This window comes from Giraffa tippelskirchi, chromosome 4, assembly GCF_054371585.1.
Source record: "Giraffa tippelskirchi isolate mGirTip1 chromosome 4, T2T-mGirTip1v1.2.pri, whole genome shotgun sequence".
NCBI classification, from domain to species: domain Eukaryota; kingdom Metazoa; phylum Chordata; class Mammalia; order Artiodactyla; family Giraffidae; genus Giraffa; species Giraffa tippelskirchi.
In genome coordinates, this window is record NC_137278.1 from 146188240 (window position 1) to 146202774 (window position 14535).

The following is a 14535-nucleotide window of genomic DNA, read 5'->3' on the forward strand; positions in this document are numbered from 1 at the left end:
AAGGAGAATCTCATTAGGAAGAGGAAATGTTTGCATTTATAGACTTCGTGAATGGAGACGTGTGAAGGCCTTGCTGACAGATACAGCTTTTGATGGGTATTCTTCAGTAATCTGAAAAAAAATCTAGATATATAAAAATGTTCTCAGACTATATCGACTGTCATTTTTTCTTCTTAATTTTCTAAACTCTTCTTCACCACTATATTTCAGACTGAAAAGAAGCACATCTCGTATGTGCTGAGATTCTCCTTGGACTCTGATGTCCCTGGGGTGTCTTTAGAAGGGGTGATATGGTACATTATTTCTTTCTTAAAGGGACTTCTCTGACAGATCCAATTACAGTTCTGATTTCATATCTGATAGCAAACACAGAGCCCAGGGTGATCTTTTCTTTATTTCTCTGGTTCAAGCAAAGTGCAAAATCCAATGACCGAACAGAAAGAAGACCGTGAGACTGAAAAGTTTGAGTTTCTACTTAACATTTGCCTTGTTATCCCCTCTAAAGGTAGACAACCTAAAGGTGCCTGCTGGATTCAATAGGGTTTTGCCTGAATGGTTTATCTGGCATAAATCCACTCCATTGGGTGTCATATCCCAGGTCGCTACAACCTGACCCACAACCAAGAAGAACTGCATTGTTACGAATCCTGCAGTTCATTCTGACAGCCAAACACAATGACACTGCCTATCTCTCCTGTAAAATACCAAGTGGTATATGTTTAAAGACAGAAGACTGTCTTCTCTCTCATCAAGTCTAAGACTTCCTGACAGCCTTGAAATATACGTGGGGCAAAACAATGATGAGGAAGTAGAGATGAGGAGATGCTATGTTTATTGAACATTTAACATTTGCCATGTTCACGCCCAGGCATTGTGTGCATTATCTAAAGCAACCTTTTCAGCAAACCAAACAGTTTTTGCTGTCCAAAATCCTTTTAAACTAAGGGTCAAAAATCCAATGCCTTTGGAGTCAGAGGGATAAGCTAAATAATTGAAGTGAGCAAGGCGAAGCAGTAGAAACACAACTAAAACTGATAACTCCTCAGTGGTGGGGAGACAGAAGGGCGAGGCAGAGACCTTGACAAAATATCTGATTTTTGTGGCTAATAACTTTAAATCTTTCAGTATAGCCAAGTTTTTGAGTTTAAAAAAATACAAAATAAAAATTCTGTGGTCCTAACAATACACATATATGGGTCAGATCTGGCCACTGGCCACCATCTGCCTCAGACACAGTCCTCCCAATTACCTACTGCTTCCCAGAGGCCTAGCATAACAGCTGCAGAATGGGCTGGTTCCAGGCATGCTGCTCAGTCCCACAGATTATAGTCTGTGCTGTAGCCTTGCATTTTTATGTATTTCTGGTTTGAAGCAGTGCTTGAGCCTCTGGACCCTTCCATTTAGGAGTCCCTCTTCCTTCCCTTCTTCCCTTCACCCTCTCAAACAATGTTTTCTCACTCAGTTCCCACCTCAGCTCACTCTCTGGACTGTTATCATCCTGTGATCAAGGGAAAGCTCTGAATCACACCCCTGGGTCATGTGCATTCCTGTCCAGGAGACCTGGCCATACACATTGGTGACACCAGTAATCACGTCCCCTCCCCCTACCCAGACTGCTGACCATCACACCCCCTCTATACCACACTATAGATAGACTACACTTACACACTATAAGTGTACAGAATTTACAAAGGAAATACTTAAAACCAGTTCATGACACTTGGATGTTCAGCCAGATAAAAGATATGAAAAGGTGAAGGATTTAGGAAGAGATTTTCCTGTAGAGAGTTATTGCCACACCTTGAGTCCCTACCCTCTCCTCTACCCTTAAGGCTCTACTTTGAGCCTAAGAGAAGTCCATGACCAGGTCACTAGTTTTTCTACCGTGCAAGGCAAGGGGTGCACAAAGGTTTCCCTTAGTCAGATGTGAACCACAGAAGAAAGCCAGCATGGGGTCAAACAAAGGACATCCCAGAAGGCTGGAAGAAGGCTGGAAGAAACCTAGCAACAAGAAGCTGAAGGGAAAAGTTGTGTGCCTACTGGTTCCAGAAGGAGTTGAAAATGACCACCCAAACTCTAGACAAGGCAGCCAGCAAACTTTTCCTGGAGAAAGCCAGACAGTAAATCTTTTAGCCTTTGAGGGATGTATGGTCTGCGTGGCAACTACGCAACTCTTTGTATCATGTAAGTAGCCATAAACAAGCTGAGTATGACTGTGTTCCATTAAAACTTTATTAACAAAAACAGATAGCATGCTGGACATAGCCACACAAGCCCAACCTTAACAGCAGTACCCTAGACACATCAGCCACCGGCCTGGGACAAAGGAAGAAAGCAGAGCAGAGCTCAGTTACGGAAAAGTTCATGAAGAGGCCTTCCCTGGTGGTCCAGTGGTCAAAACTTCACCTTCCAATGCAAGTGGTGCAGATTCAATTCCTGACAGGAGAGCTGAGATCCCACATACCTCAAGGCCAGAAAACTAAGTCATAAAACAAACAGTACTATAACAAATTCAATAAAGACTTTAAAAATGGTCCACATCAACCAGCACAACATTGTAAAGCTATTGTGAAAGTGAAGTCGCTCAGTCGTGTCCGACTCTTTGTGACCCCATGGACTGTAGCCTACCAGGCTCCTCCGTCCATGAGATTTTCCAGGCAAGAGTACTAGAGTGGGTACCCTCCAGTTAAAAGTTAAAAATTAAAAAAAACAAACAAACTAAGACCCTGAAGGCACCACAATGGACACCCTTCTCCAGCAACACAAGGATTGTGACCCTTTTATTTGCAATGGCATTTTCCCCCAAGGGGATTACAAACTTTAAATTACCCTGGAGGGAATTGGATCCTCACAAGTAAGAGAGCAAAATAAAGCTCCTCAACCCTTAAAAATTAAAAAAAAAACAATCCACATCAGAAAAAAAAATCTTAAAAAAAAAAGCTCATGAAGATCAAGTCAGCGTTAACATCCTGCCAAGCCTGCTACATAACCACCGATTCACTTGAGAACCTTTCTCACTACCCGCCCCTCTTCCCTGTACTCCTATACTGGAGAACTTAGCAACTAGCCAGCCGCAACAAAGCAGAACATTATGGTACCTTCTCAGGACAGATTCCTCCCCCATATCCTCTGCTTTAGCTCCTCTCTGAAGTACCTAGATAACAATATCTGAAGGACATTTTCTTAGTTGTTTTATAGAAGCTAAAACCCCCACCAAATGGAATAAATTAACTGCTTGATGATCAAGAGCACATAATACCGCCCTTTTACCTTGCCATCAACCAATCAGAATTGTGCACAAGGTGACCAGGTACCCTGGGCCCCTCCCTTACCTGGGCTTTAAAAATGATTTGCTGAAACCCATCAGGGAGTTTGGGCTTTTTGAGCACTGTCTCAGATTCCTTGTATAGCACCTTAACAATAAATGCTCAACAAGAAATACTTCACCACAACCCACTGTCAGTAGATTGGCTTTACTGCCCTCAGGCCAGCAGACCCAAGTTTGGTTCGGTAACACAGCCAACTGGGAAGGGAGAGAAGGAAAGTCAAAGGAAGAAAATTAGAGAAGCAGCAGCAACCAGCTTTCCTCCCAGCAAGCTTCCAGCCTGAGGAAGACAGAGCTGAGAGAGGACAAGGTATTTGACACTAAATCCAATTTGGGTTGAACACACTTAATTTCTGAACTGAGACTGTGTTTCCAACTTAAAATGACCATAGATCGACCTGTTTATTACTTAAGAGTCAGTAGAAAGATCATGGGTGAGGTGGGGGAGAAAAAAATTAGGTTGATTAAATCACTCTTTCAAAATACTGGCGACCTACAAAATCAGAGTCCAGCATTTTCTTTTCTCTAAGCCCCCAGCTCTAATGGAAAAACAAGTGGCGAAGTCATCCATCTCAATCCCTGCACAACCCGTGACAGAAGCAGCTCATCAGGAAGGCAGCTCGATAGTGGTAATGTTTTTGACTCCTTGTCACATCCAGTTTCTTCAACTGTCCATAATAGATATTTGATTGTGGAAGATAATTGGGGATTCTTTTGTCCTTTGACAAATATTATGACAATATCTTTCTTCAGGTAAGGTGCATACATCCAGTCAGATGCATTTAACTCTCCAAGAGGGGCATGATTCTCAGGGTTCTGCCTTTCTAAGGGTTCAGTCATATGGGAAGAAATGAGGGGTGAGGGCTGGCACCCCTGGAAAGCCTGTCACTTGCAATTCAGAGCAAGTGCCTAATTATAGAAGGTGCTGATCAGTTCATTACTGGCTCTTGAACCACCCCCTAAGGGTAGTGGTCTAGTCACTAAGTCGTGTCCGACTCTTGCGACCCCATGGACTGTAGCCTGCCAAGCTCCTCTGTCCATGGGAGTCTCCAGGCAAGAATACTGGAGTGGGCTGCCATTTCCTTCTCCAGGGGATCTTCACGACCCAAGGATCGAACCTGGGTCTCCTGCACTGCAGGCAGATTCTTTCCTGACTGAGCTACCAGGGAAGCCCAATGAATACCACCCCCCCAATGAATGCCGACTAAATCAGCAATTTCACCACGCTGAATGGGGCCCGTGGGGCATTTGCAGGAATCAGCTGGGAGCATTTGAGTTCAAAGCTTTATTTGTTCTAAGACTAGCACAGCCAGCAGTAGGAGACTCTATCTGGCTTTCTTTAAAGATGTAAAGTATTACTTGTTTTATTTTTCATTTTCTAAGCTAAAAAGGTTTTTAAAAGAAACAGCATCATCTTCTAATGATCTTAGTCACTCTGTGCTGTGAATGTCATAGAATAAAGATTATCTAACTCACACTTCGGGCTTCCCTGATAGCTCAGTTGGTAAAGAATCCTCCTGCAATGCAAGAGACCCCAGTTCAATTCCTGGGTTGGGAAGATCCCCTGGAGAAAGGAAAGGCTACCCACTCCAGTATTCTGGCCTAGAGAATTCCATGGACTGTATAGCCCATGGGGTCACAAAGAGCTGGACACAACTGGGTGACTTTCAACACACTTCATCTACACTTTCCAAAATGTGTGACTTCCCTGATTTCATTGTCTTTCACAACTGTCACACAGACATGCTATTGCTTGATAATGATGTAGTCCTATTTAATTATGGCATTTGCTAGTTTTTGGCTAGTCACTAATTGCTTTATGCTTGGTTACAATGGAGTTTTTCTTCTTATCCTATCAGCTGCTACCAGGGAGAATGGATATGTGTCTATTACCTAATTCATACAGTTTTTAGTGTAGTGTAATGCAGATCATATTTACTTAGATAATTTTTTTTCTTTTAAAATTCTACTACATCCACACTAAAATGGTAACCAGAAGAAAAAGAGAGGAAGTTGATGATTATGCGAGTCTTGGTTGACTGCCAATTCCAGTAATCATTTCATATTTGATAATTTTTTGCAATACCATTTTTCATCTTAAGTAAGTAGTAAAATTAAGATCTACACCTCCTCTTTTTTTCTTTTTTCAGTAACACGTTGTCATTAAGAATAAAAAGCTCTCCTAATCAAGGTTGGATTTTATCTTCAAAAGGGTGGATTATGTAGAAGATTGTCAGGATATGATATTCAAATTTAGATTGTAAATACCATTTTTGATGAAAGAAAGATTAGATACATATTCAACCTCTCACATTATTCATTCAACTTTTCTTTTCTCACTTTCATTCAAGAAACACTCATGTAGAGCCCATCATGTCTGAGAAAGTATCCTAGGCACTAGGATATAGCAGTGGAAGTGACAAGGCTAAAACTATTATCAAAGCAGATGAAAGTTATGCAGAGATGTAAAGTAGGATGATGTAAGGAAATGACTCGATAATAAATTTAGGTTGAGTGGTCTAGGAAAGGGCTCTCTGAGAAGGTGAATTACAGTTGATCTGGATGATGAGAAACAACCATGTAAAGATCAAGTAAGAACAAAAACACTCTGAATGGAGAGAAGTGTAAATGCAAAGGACCTAGAGTAGGAATAAATTTCAGGGAGCAGAAAGAAGCTTAGTGTGGCTGAAGCTTTGTGGGTGGTGTGAGATGCTAAAAGATGAGCACAGAGGAGGAAGCAAGGGTCATAGGATGAGGGCTTCTCAAGAAGGGATAAGAACTTTGGATATTATTCTGTTTTACAGGAAATCAGACAAAGAGGGGATATTTAAGTCACAAGAATAAGGTAATCATAATCTGATCTATATTTTTAATATTATATTCTGGCTGCTATAGGAGAAGTGGATTGTAAGAAGATAAGAATAGAAAATCAATACAGCAACTGTGATGCTCCTCCAGGCAAGAGATGTTGGTGTCTTGGGTGAGGGTGGTAGAGAAGATGGAAAAAAGTGGAAGAATTCCAGATAGACTTTGAGGTTGAGTTGGTAGGCCTTTGCTAAAGGGCTGGTGTAGGAGTAAGGGAAAAAGAAGGAATAAGAATAATGCTTAGATTCTTGTCTTGAGCAACCAGGTGGTGCCACTTATGAACTGGGTCTGCAGGAGAGGACCAGAGTGGGCAGGTCAGCAAAAAAATGAAAGTTATTTTAGTCATGTTAGGTTTGAGATACCATTTGGAGACCCAAATAGAGACCTGATAGGTAGACAGAGTTGGAGAAGTTCAGGATGGTTATAAATATTTGAGAATTATCCATATAAAATGGTGCTTGAAGCCATGGGATAGATGAAGCCACCAAGGGAGAGAAGGACAGAAGAAGAGTGAAGAAAATATCCAAGGTGAGAGGCCCTGGCATTGTCCACTATTTAGAATAACAAGAAGAAAGAAGATTCATTTTAGAAGCCTGCAAAGAAGCAGCTGGCAAAGTAGGAGGAAAACCAAACAAGTGTAGTGCCACCAAAGTCACAAAGTCTTCTAGAAAGAAAAAAAATACCCAACTGTACCTAATGCTGAGGAGATGCCAAATAAAGGAAGGGAAGAGGTGTATCCCTTAAAGTCTGCAGCACAGACACCACTGGTGAGCAGTTCAAGAACAGTCTCAAGGATTTCCGTGGTGGTCATTGGCTAAGATTTCACACTCCTAACACAGGGGACACGGATTTGATCCCTGGTCAGGGAACTAAGATCCCACATGCTGCAGGGCAAATAAGCCCGTGTGCTCTAGAGCTGGTGTGCCACAATGAAGATGAATCCCAAATAAATAAATATATTTTAATTGTTAAAAAAAAAAAAACAGTTTCAAAGGAGAGGTGCTGTCAGAAGCTCAATCAAATGAAGTCCATAACTATAGGACAGTCACTTAGGACATTTCACTGAGACAAGTTGAAAAGTAATAGGGAAGTCTCTAGAGGGCCATTTTCCCACCAATAAATATTTATTGACCAAGTGCTAAGTGCAAGGCACTGTGCTAAGTATTTTTGAGGCATAGAAAAATAAATATTGTATAATACATGCTTTAAAAATCTCATAATATGTGGTAGAACACCGGGAGAGTTACAATAGTCATCTGTATCTGTTATTATTGCCGTAATAAGGCTGCATAGCAAACTGCCCCCAAACTCAAACACAATAAGCTTTGATTATTGATCATCAACCAGCTGGGAAGTTCTGCTGATCAAGGTCAGGCCCAGCTAGCCTGGGCTGAGCTTGCTCACATGTCTAAGTTTAAGGCTGTTCTAACGCTGGGACCTTTGTGAGCATAGGGGCTGTATATCCATGAAGCCAGCCCTGTCCCTCAGTTTGGAAAAAGATCATTGGCCAAAGAGGAGGAAGCCAACATATAAAGAGGAACAGAGATATTTATTAAAGAGACTGATGGCTCAGACAGTAAAGAATCTGCCTGCAATGCAGGAGACCTGGGTTCAATCTCTGGGTCGGGAAGATCTCCTGGAGAAGGGAATGGTTACCCACTCCAGTATTCTGGCCTGGAGAATTCCATGGACAGAGGAGCCTGGTGAATTACAGTCCATGGGGTTGCAAAGAGTCAGACACAACTGAACGACTAACACACAACAATCCCGTTGAGCCTGAATCCAAGACTATTTGAGGTCTTCCATCCTAGACGTCCTTTGAAAACCCCAAATTCCCCTCTGTATAGAATATATCTGAATTGAGCTCTGTCACTTGCAACCCAAAGAGTTCTGACTAGTACATCCAAGTTAGAATTTGGGAGCCTAGAAAAAATAATCCACTGATGATTATTTAATCAAAGAGATATGTTTAAAGGCGGATTTTAGGAAGATTGGTTCTCACAGACTGGCTGGAAGAGAGAAAAGCCTGCTGAAAGAAAATGTAGCTTTCAAAAATTTCATAATTTAGTTTCCAGGGATAAAAAGGAGAATCCCATTTTCTATTGCCCAGCTGGTACTTGGTTGGTGCCCAGAGGTGCAGCCCTGATGGTCATTAAATGCCAGCATCCATTCTGATAAGTGACAGGCACATTTTCTGGCTGTTAAGCACCTTGATGATCACCCCCTACCCAAACTTAGGCTTAAGTATATCGTCAATAAAGTGAAACTGCTTGGAAATATTTTAGGATTGGGGGTTTCCCAGGTGGTGCAGTGGTAAAGAATTCACCTGCCAATACAGGAGACACAGGTATGATCCCTGGGTCAGAAAGATCCCCTGGAGAAGGGAATGGCAGCCTGTTTCAGTATTCTTGCCTGGAAAATTCCATGGACAGAGGAGCCTGGTGGACTACAGTCCATGGGGTCACAAGGAGTCGGACACAACTGAGCAGAGCATGCACGCATTTTAGAATACTGTTTTCTCTCTGCCTGTGATGCATGACCTGATTTATTTCCACTTTGGATATCAACATGCACAGAAATAAATTTGCCAGAGGCCTGGATGAACTGGCTCCCCAGGAGAGAGACTGACTTCACTCCTTCTCTGACCTAGTCATGCTGAAATAATCAGAGCAGAGCCTGGCAGAATGCAAATGACAATAACATCCAGACTATCAAAGACACCGACAGGAAGCTGATGTCTGGCCACAAGAGAGCAGAAGCAGACAGGCAGGGAGAGAGTCAGGGTGAGGCCATGGAGAAAATGAAGATATGATAAACTGTAAGAATCATGTTGGCAATGCACAAAGTATTGCTGAGTTGACTTGTATTACCAACAAAATCAAGAGGTCTGGGCCTGTGGAATATCCAGGCCAAAAAGATGATGTGTCACCCTCCCTCCTGCCTCTAACACCTCCCGTACCCACTGGCTGCTGTTCACAATTCCACCATCTTTTGGGGAGAATGGATATATGTATACGTATGGCTGAGTGCTTTCGCTGTTCACCTGAAACTATCAAAATGTTAATTGTGACTAGCCAATGTTAATTGGCTATACCCCAATGCAAAATAAAAAGTTTAAAAAATAAAAAAAAATAATTCTACCATCCAAATGCTGTTCTTTTGTCTAAGGAAATAAACAATGGACAGCGATTGAAGCTTTGTTCATAATAGCAATAATTTGAAAACAACCTCCATGTCCAAACTTAGCTGGCTTCTTGTCACTGGCTGGAAAAATTATGATGTGATCATACAGTGAGATACTGTAATTCCATTTAGTCAAAGCTGTGTCACATGTTACCCCTACCTGCAAGGGAATCTTAGCAGTTTCAGTTGAGGCTATTGTCATCTTGAACAAAATCAGAATTCTTTTTATCAGAAAGAAGTGAGAATAGATGCTCATAAGCAGCTTGTAGCATCTACTGTGCAACTTATATATCCTGTAATATGGGACTGTTTAAGTAATGAATGGTACAGTCACAGGATGGAATACTCTCTGCAGTGGTCCATAGCTATGAGGAAGAATGAAGTAGGAAGTTCTATGGTAAATATCCTAGATATTTTTTTAATTGCATTCTGGGTTTTTTTTTTAATATTTATTCATTTGTTTATTTGGTTGTCTCAGGTCTTAGTTGGGTTAGAGTTACCTAGCATACAGGACCTGTGCTGTGGGGCATGCGGGATCTTGGGTGGCTCACAGGCTCTAGAGTTCATGAGCTTAGCAGTTGCGGCCTGCAGGCTTAGCTGGTCTGCAGCATGTGGGATCTTAGTTCCCTGACCAGGGTTTGAACCTGTGTCCCCTGCATTGGAAGGCAGATTCTTAAGCACTGGACCACTAGGAAAGTCCCTGTCCTAGACATTTTAAATGAAAAAAGCAAGCTGAAGAAATGTAAATGATACGATATGTGTGTATCTCTTTATAAGTGCATATAAAATTCATGGAAGGTGTTATTTTTAAAAAATTATCAGTAATTATTTTTGGAAGATGAGACTGAGAAGGAGTGCAATATTTACTTTTCACTTCAACCAATACTATATTTTTGTAAATGGAACCAGAGAAGTTGGTATGAAAATATTCTGGAGTCCTACTCTGATAATTTGCTTTCAGATAGGTCTAAACATAACAACACTGAGGACATATCTGCCTGGTTCCTGCCCTCTGAGATCCTCAGCAAAAGGTCTATTAGCCAGGTTTTCTCTTCAGCAAAGAAGGCTCATTGAAAGAAAGTAGCATATACCCACCCAAGAGTCTGTCTCAGACAGAAGTCTACCCCAAGGCTTTGGAGGGCAATATCAGTTCCTCTCCATGTTACTTTCTTAAACTGTTTCTTTTCTTTTCTTTTCTTTTGGCTGTGTGCTGTGGCTTGCAGGATTTTAGTTCCCCAACCAGGGATCAAATCTGGGCCCCAGCAGTGAAAGCACTGAGTTCTTATCACTGGACCACCAGGGAATTTCCATCTTATTTCTAAAATCATTTTGATAGTCTGATTTATTTTTAATCACCTGCAATAAAAGTTCTTTGTATTAAATTAAAACCCTCTCTGCAGCCTATAAATTCCAGTTCTATCAGGCCAGTAGAAAGTTGGTCACTATCTTCCATGTTGTAGTTGAAAACTGAAACCTCTCCTAATGACTGAAGAAATTAAACTTGTGTATCCTGAGCTCAGAAAACTAACCTGTAGCAGTTCAAACAGAAGTGTAAAGTTTCTTTTAAACCTTGAATTTTATAATTTGTGAGAATGTTGCACTCTGCTCCATGATACAGCTACAACTGATTCACATGAAAATAATCTTCTTCCCTTCACCACCAGTACTTGAATACAATTCTCCAAGAAGATGTATTGTGTCTTTGCAAAGGCTACACTCAACACTATGTTCTCTCAGATTATGCAGCCACATGACCTCACTCCTCAGGCTTCTCAACTTTTAAGTCAATCCGTAGACATGGGCCCCAGTTCTTCACTTCTTTACATTTTCCATCATTTTCCTCCAGAGCCTATTCCAACTTAGAACTACCCTTAAAGCATGGTGCTCACAAATTCACTGCTTATACGCCAATGAGATACTTTTTGACAAAGGTCCATATTTATAGCCTCATTTTCTCTCCCCGCTTGTTTGTACACTCACTACTTATTTGTGCCTCTACTTTCTGGAAAAGGAAGAACGCATTTAATGGTCAAGTCAGTATTACTGAGCTCCTCCACTAAAGACTTGTGCATCATTGAACAGTATACAACAGGAATGATTAACATACCATAGTGAAGATAATGAAAGATAAACTAGAAAAGTCCAAGGAAAGTTATAATAGAGTGTACGAGTTATAGAATAGAAATAATTATAGAACAGTCCATGGGATAGTTATAGAAATAGTTATAGAATAGTCCATGGGATTTTCCAGGCAAGAATACTGAAGTGGGTTGCCATTTCCCTCTTCAGGGGAAACTTCCCGACCCAGGGATCAGACCCAGGGATCAAACCCAGGTCTCCCACATTGCAGGCAGACTCTTTACTGTCTGAGCCACCAGGGAAGCCCATAGAATAGAAAATCTGTTTGAAATCAGTAAGAAATACAGGAAATCAGGCAAGTGTGTACATAAAGTGAACAACCACATGGTAAGTTTCTGGGACACCCAGCATCTGTCCCAATCCCACGCACTTACCTTTAAGAAAGCCAACCTGCCCGCTACTTCACTCAGCTTCAGTGGGAGGACACCCCAGGAAATCTGCTGTGTTCCCTGCCCAGGGCTGGACCATCCTGCCTGCCACGCCCAGCCTGTTCTGATGAATTGAGTTCTTGTCCTTTCTTGCCAGATGCTGCCTTTGACCTCCCCAAACTGTCAGTGTCCAATACTGTTTCTCTTATACTAAACTTGGCTGCCCAAAACTGCATTCACCCCTCAAACTACATTTTCTTTTCATAGCCCCAGAGAAAGTGCCATCATAGTCTCAGCACATCCTCCAGATAAAACCCAGCTGGAACTAACCAGGAAGATTGAAATGACTGCTGGGATGGTCTGAGCCTCTGAAGAAGAGAACTGGACAGTGGTCTGGCAGAATCTGCAGTATATTTGCAAAAGAAATGTTTTTGTCCAGGTACATGTAGTTCAATTTGAATAATATATGATAGGACTCCACTGATTGTAGTTCCAGAATTGGAAATGTATAAAATTCTAGAAGGGTTTGGATAGAAACTAGCAAAGAATAAGCACAGAATAAATTCAAGGCAAAATATGCCTTGTATATTTCTGTTGTAGATGGAAATCTTTATAAGGTTATTAAAAAAGTGATTCCTGTTTACAATAGTCAGGACATGGAAGCAACCTAGATGTCCATTGGCAGACCAACAGATAAGAAAGCTGTGGTACATATACACAATGGAATATTACTCAGCTATTAAAAAGAATGCATTTGAATCAGTTCTAATGAAGTGGATGAAACTGGAGCCTATTATACAGAGTGAAATAAGTCAGAAAGAAAAATACCAATACAGTATATTAACTCATATATATGGAATTTAGAAAGATGGTAACGATGACCCTAAATGTGAGACAGTGAAAGAGACACAGATGTCAAGAACAGACTTTTGGACTCTGTGGGAGAAGGCAAGGGTGAGATGATTTGAGAGAATAGCACTGAAACATGTATATTATCATATGTGAAATAGATCGCCAGTCCAGGTTCGATGCATGAGACAGGGTGCTCAGGGCTGGTACACTGGGACGAACTTGAGGGATGGGATGGGGAGGGAGGTGGGAGAGGGGTTCAGGATAGGGAAAACATGTATACCCATGGCTGATTCATGTCAATGTATGACAAAAACCACTACAATATTGTAAAGTAATTAGCCTCCAATTAAAATAAATAAATTAATTTTAAAAATTAAATAAAATAAGTGATTCTCAGGCCAAAAATAAGAAGGAATTATCGTAATTATGAGTATCTTTCCCTGAAAAATCTTTAAACAAGATTTCTTTGCTATCCAGAGGTCAGAGTATACAGTGAGTTGATCAGTGATCCTCAAATATGCTTGACTATCAGAATTAAAAAGAAAAAAAAAATTAAAGGTAGATTCCAAGCCAGGTGGATTAGAATCTCATGAGAAGGAGTCAGGAAGTCTATTTTTAAAGCATTAAATCTGTTTCTGGTAATTGGTTAGATATGGAAGTCATTGTAGAAATCTACATCCTCTGGTACCTTCCAGAGTTAAGATTAAACCTTTTGTTTTCTGAGGCCGGTAGTAGCGATGGGTTTCTCTCTTGCTATTTTGAATTTTTAAATAATAATCTCTGTTTCTCATCAGGCCTGAGGTCATTTTGGTGGATACCAGCCCAACTTATAATAATCCTTTCTTTTCTAAGAATTTTCCAGTCTCTAGGGAGGGTACCCAGAGAACTTTCTTTATGACATGACCCAGTTTCTGGCCTCAGTTTAGTGGAAAAGGAATGTTCCAAGCTCAGAAGCCCAGTCCCAATCCCAGAAATCTGGAATCAGGAGCAAGAAAGAAAGTTAGACATTGTGGACTTAGTAGCTGTGGCTGCCACCTCCACTGGACTGAGTAGCAGAAAAAGCTGATCCCAAGAAAGAATACAACAGATACACAGAAGCAGAATGAGAGAACAGAGAGGGTGCTCTCTGGATCCCCAGTGGGTTTCCAGACCTACTGCAACATCCCCAAGACCTAGCTGCATTTAGGTTAGCCTTTGAGTGCATAAGGCACCTCTCTTCCTTATAGTTAATTTTGTATATTTTAAAGCTATCTCAAAATGTAACTTGCAGCAAGTAGTCAATCTAATGTGCCTACTTGTACTCAATAATGACATCTTGAGGTCAGAGAAGTTCCGTGGCCCTCAGTAGAGACTAAAGTCATTCTTTTCCCAACTCTAATAGTTCAGAGGACACGTGACAACTTCCTTTATAACCAAAGATCTACATACGCTGTGTATCTATGCGTGCTGATAAGACTGAGGGGAAAAAAATCAACTACTTTCTTTATTAACATGGAAAAAAATGTCCCAAACATGATCTGGGACAAAATTATTTTGTAAGATTATTTACAACCTGCTTCTGGGAAAAAATTACCATTCCTAAATAAAATGCTTAAGCAATTTTCTGATAAACTTTAATTAGCTTAAGGCCTCTTCTGGGAATTTGGTACCCACATTCTCAGCTGCCTGTTTGTCAGAAATCAAATGATATTTAACCAGACATTGTTTTTTATTATATCCAGTCAAACCAAGATCATCTAGCCAACCTCTTTTCTTAGAAGATATTCTTACCAAAAGCAAGTCTTTGAACTGGCCAATAGAATC

General features: G+C 40.9%; 1 protein-coding gene and 1 long non-coding RNA gene across 4 annotated transcripts in view; one reads left to right on the plus strand and one right to left on the minus strand.

The window, feature by feature from the left end:
* The window catches only part of LOC145545399 (uncharacterized), a 234556-nt gene that overhangs the window by 169419 nt on the left and 50602 nt on the right, over positions 1-14535 (minus strand). The gene's annotated exons all lie outside the window — the stretch shown is intronic.
* Positions 1-14535, plus strand: part of LOC145545401 (uncharacterized) — a 95583-nt gene that overhangs the window by 75933 nt on the left and 5115 nt on the right. Inside the window, exons 4-6 of one of the 2 annotated variants that reach the window (XR_014082047.1) lie at positions 3487-3635; positions 3856-3954; positions 12148-12319. This is a non-coding gene — a long non-coding RNA (uncharacterized LOC145545401). The remainder of the gene's footprint in view (positions 1-3486; positions 3636-3855; positions 3955-12147; positions 12320-14535) is intronic. The other variant, XR_014082048.1, reaches the window with a different exon arrangement.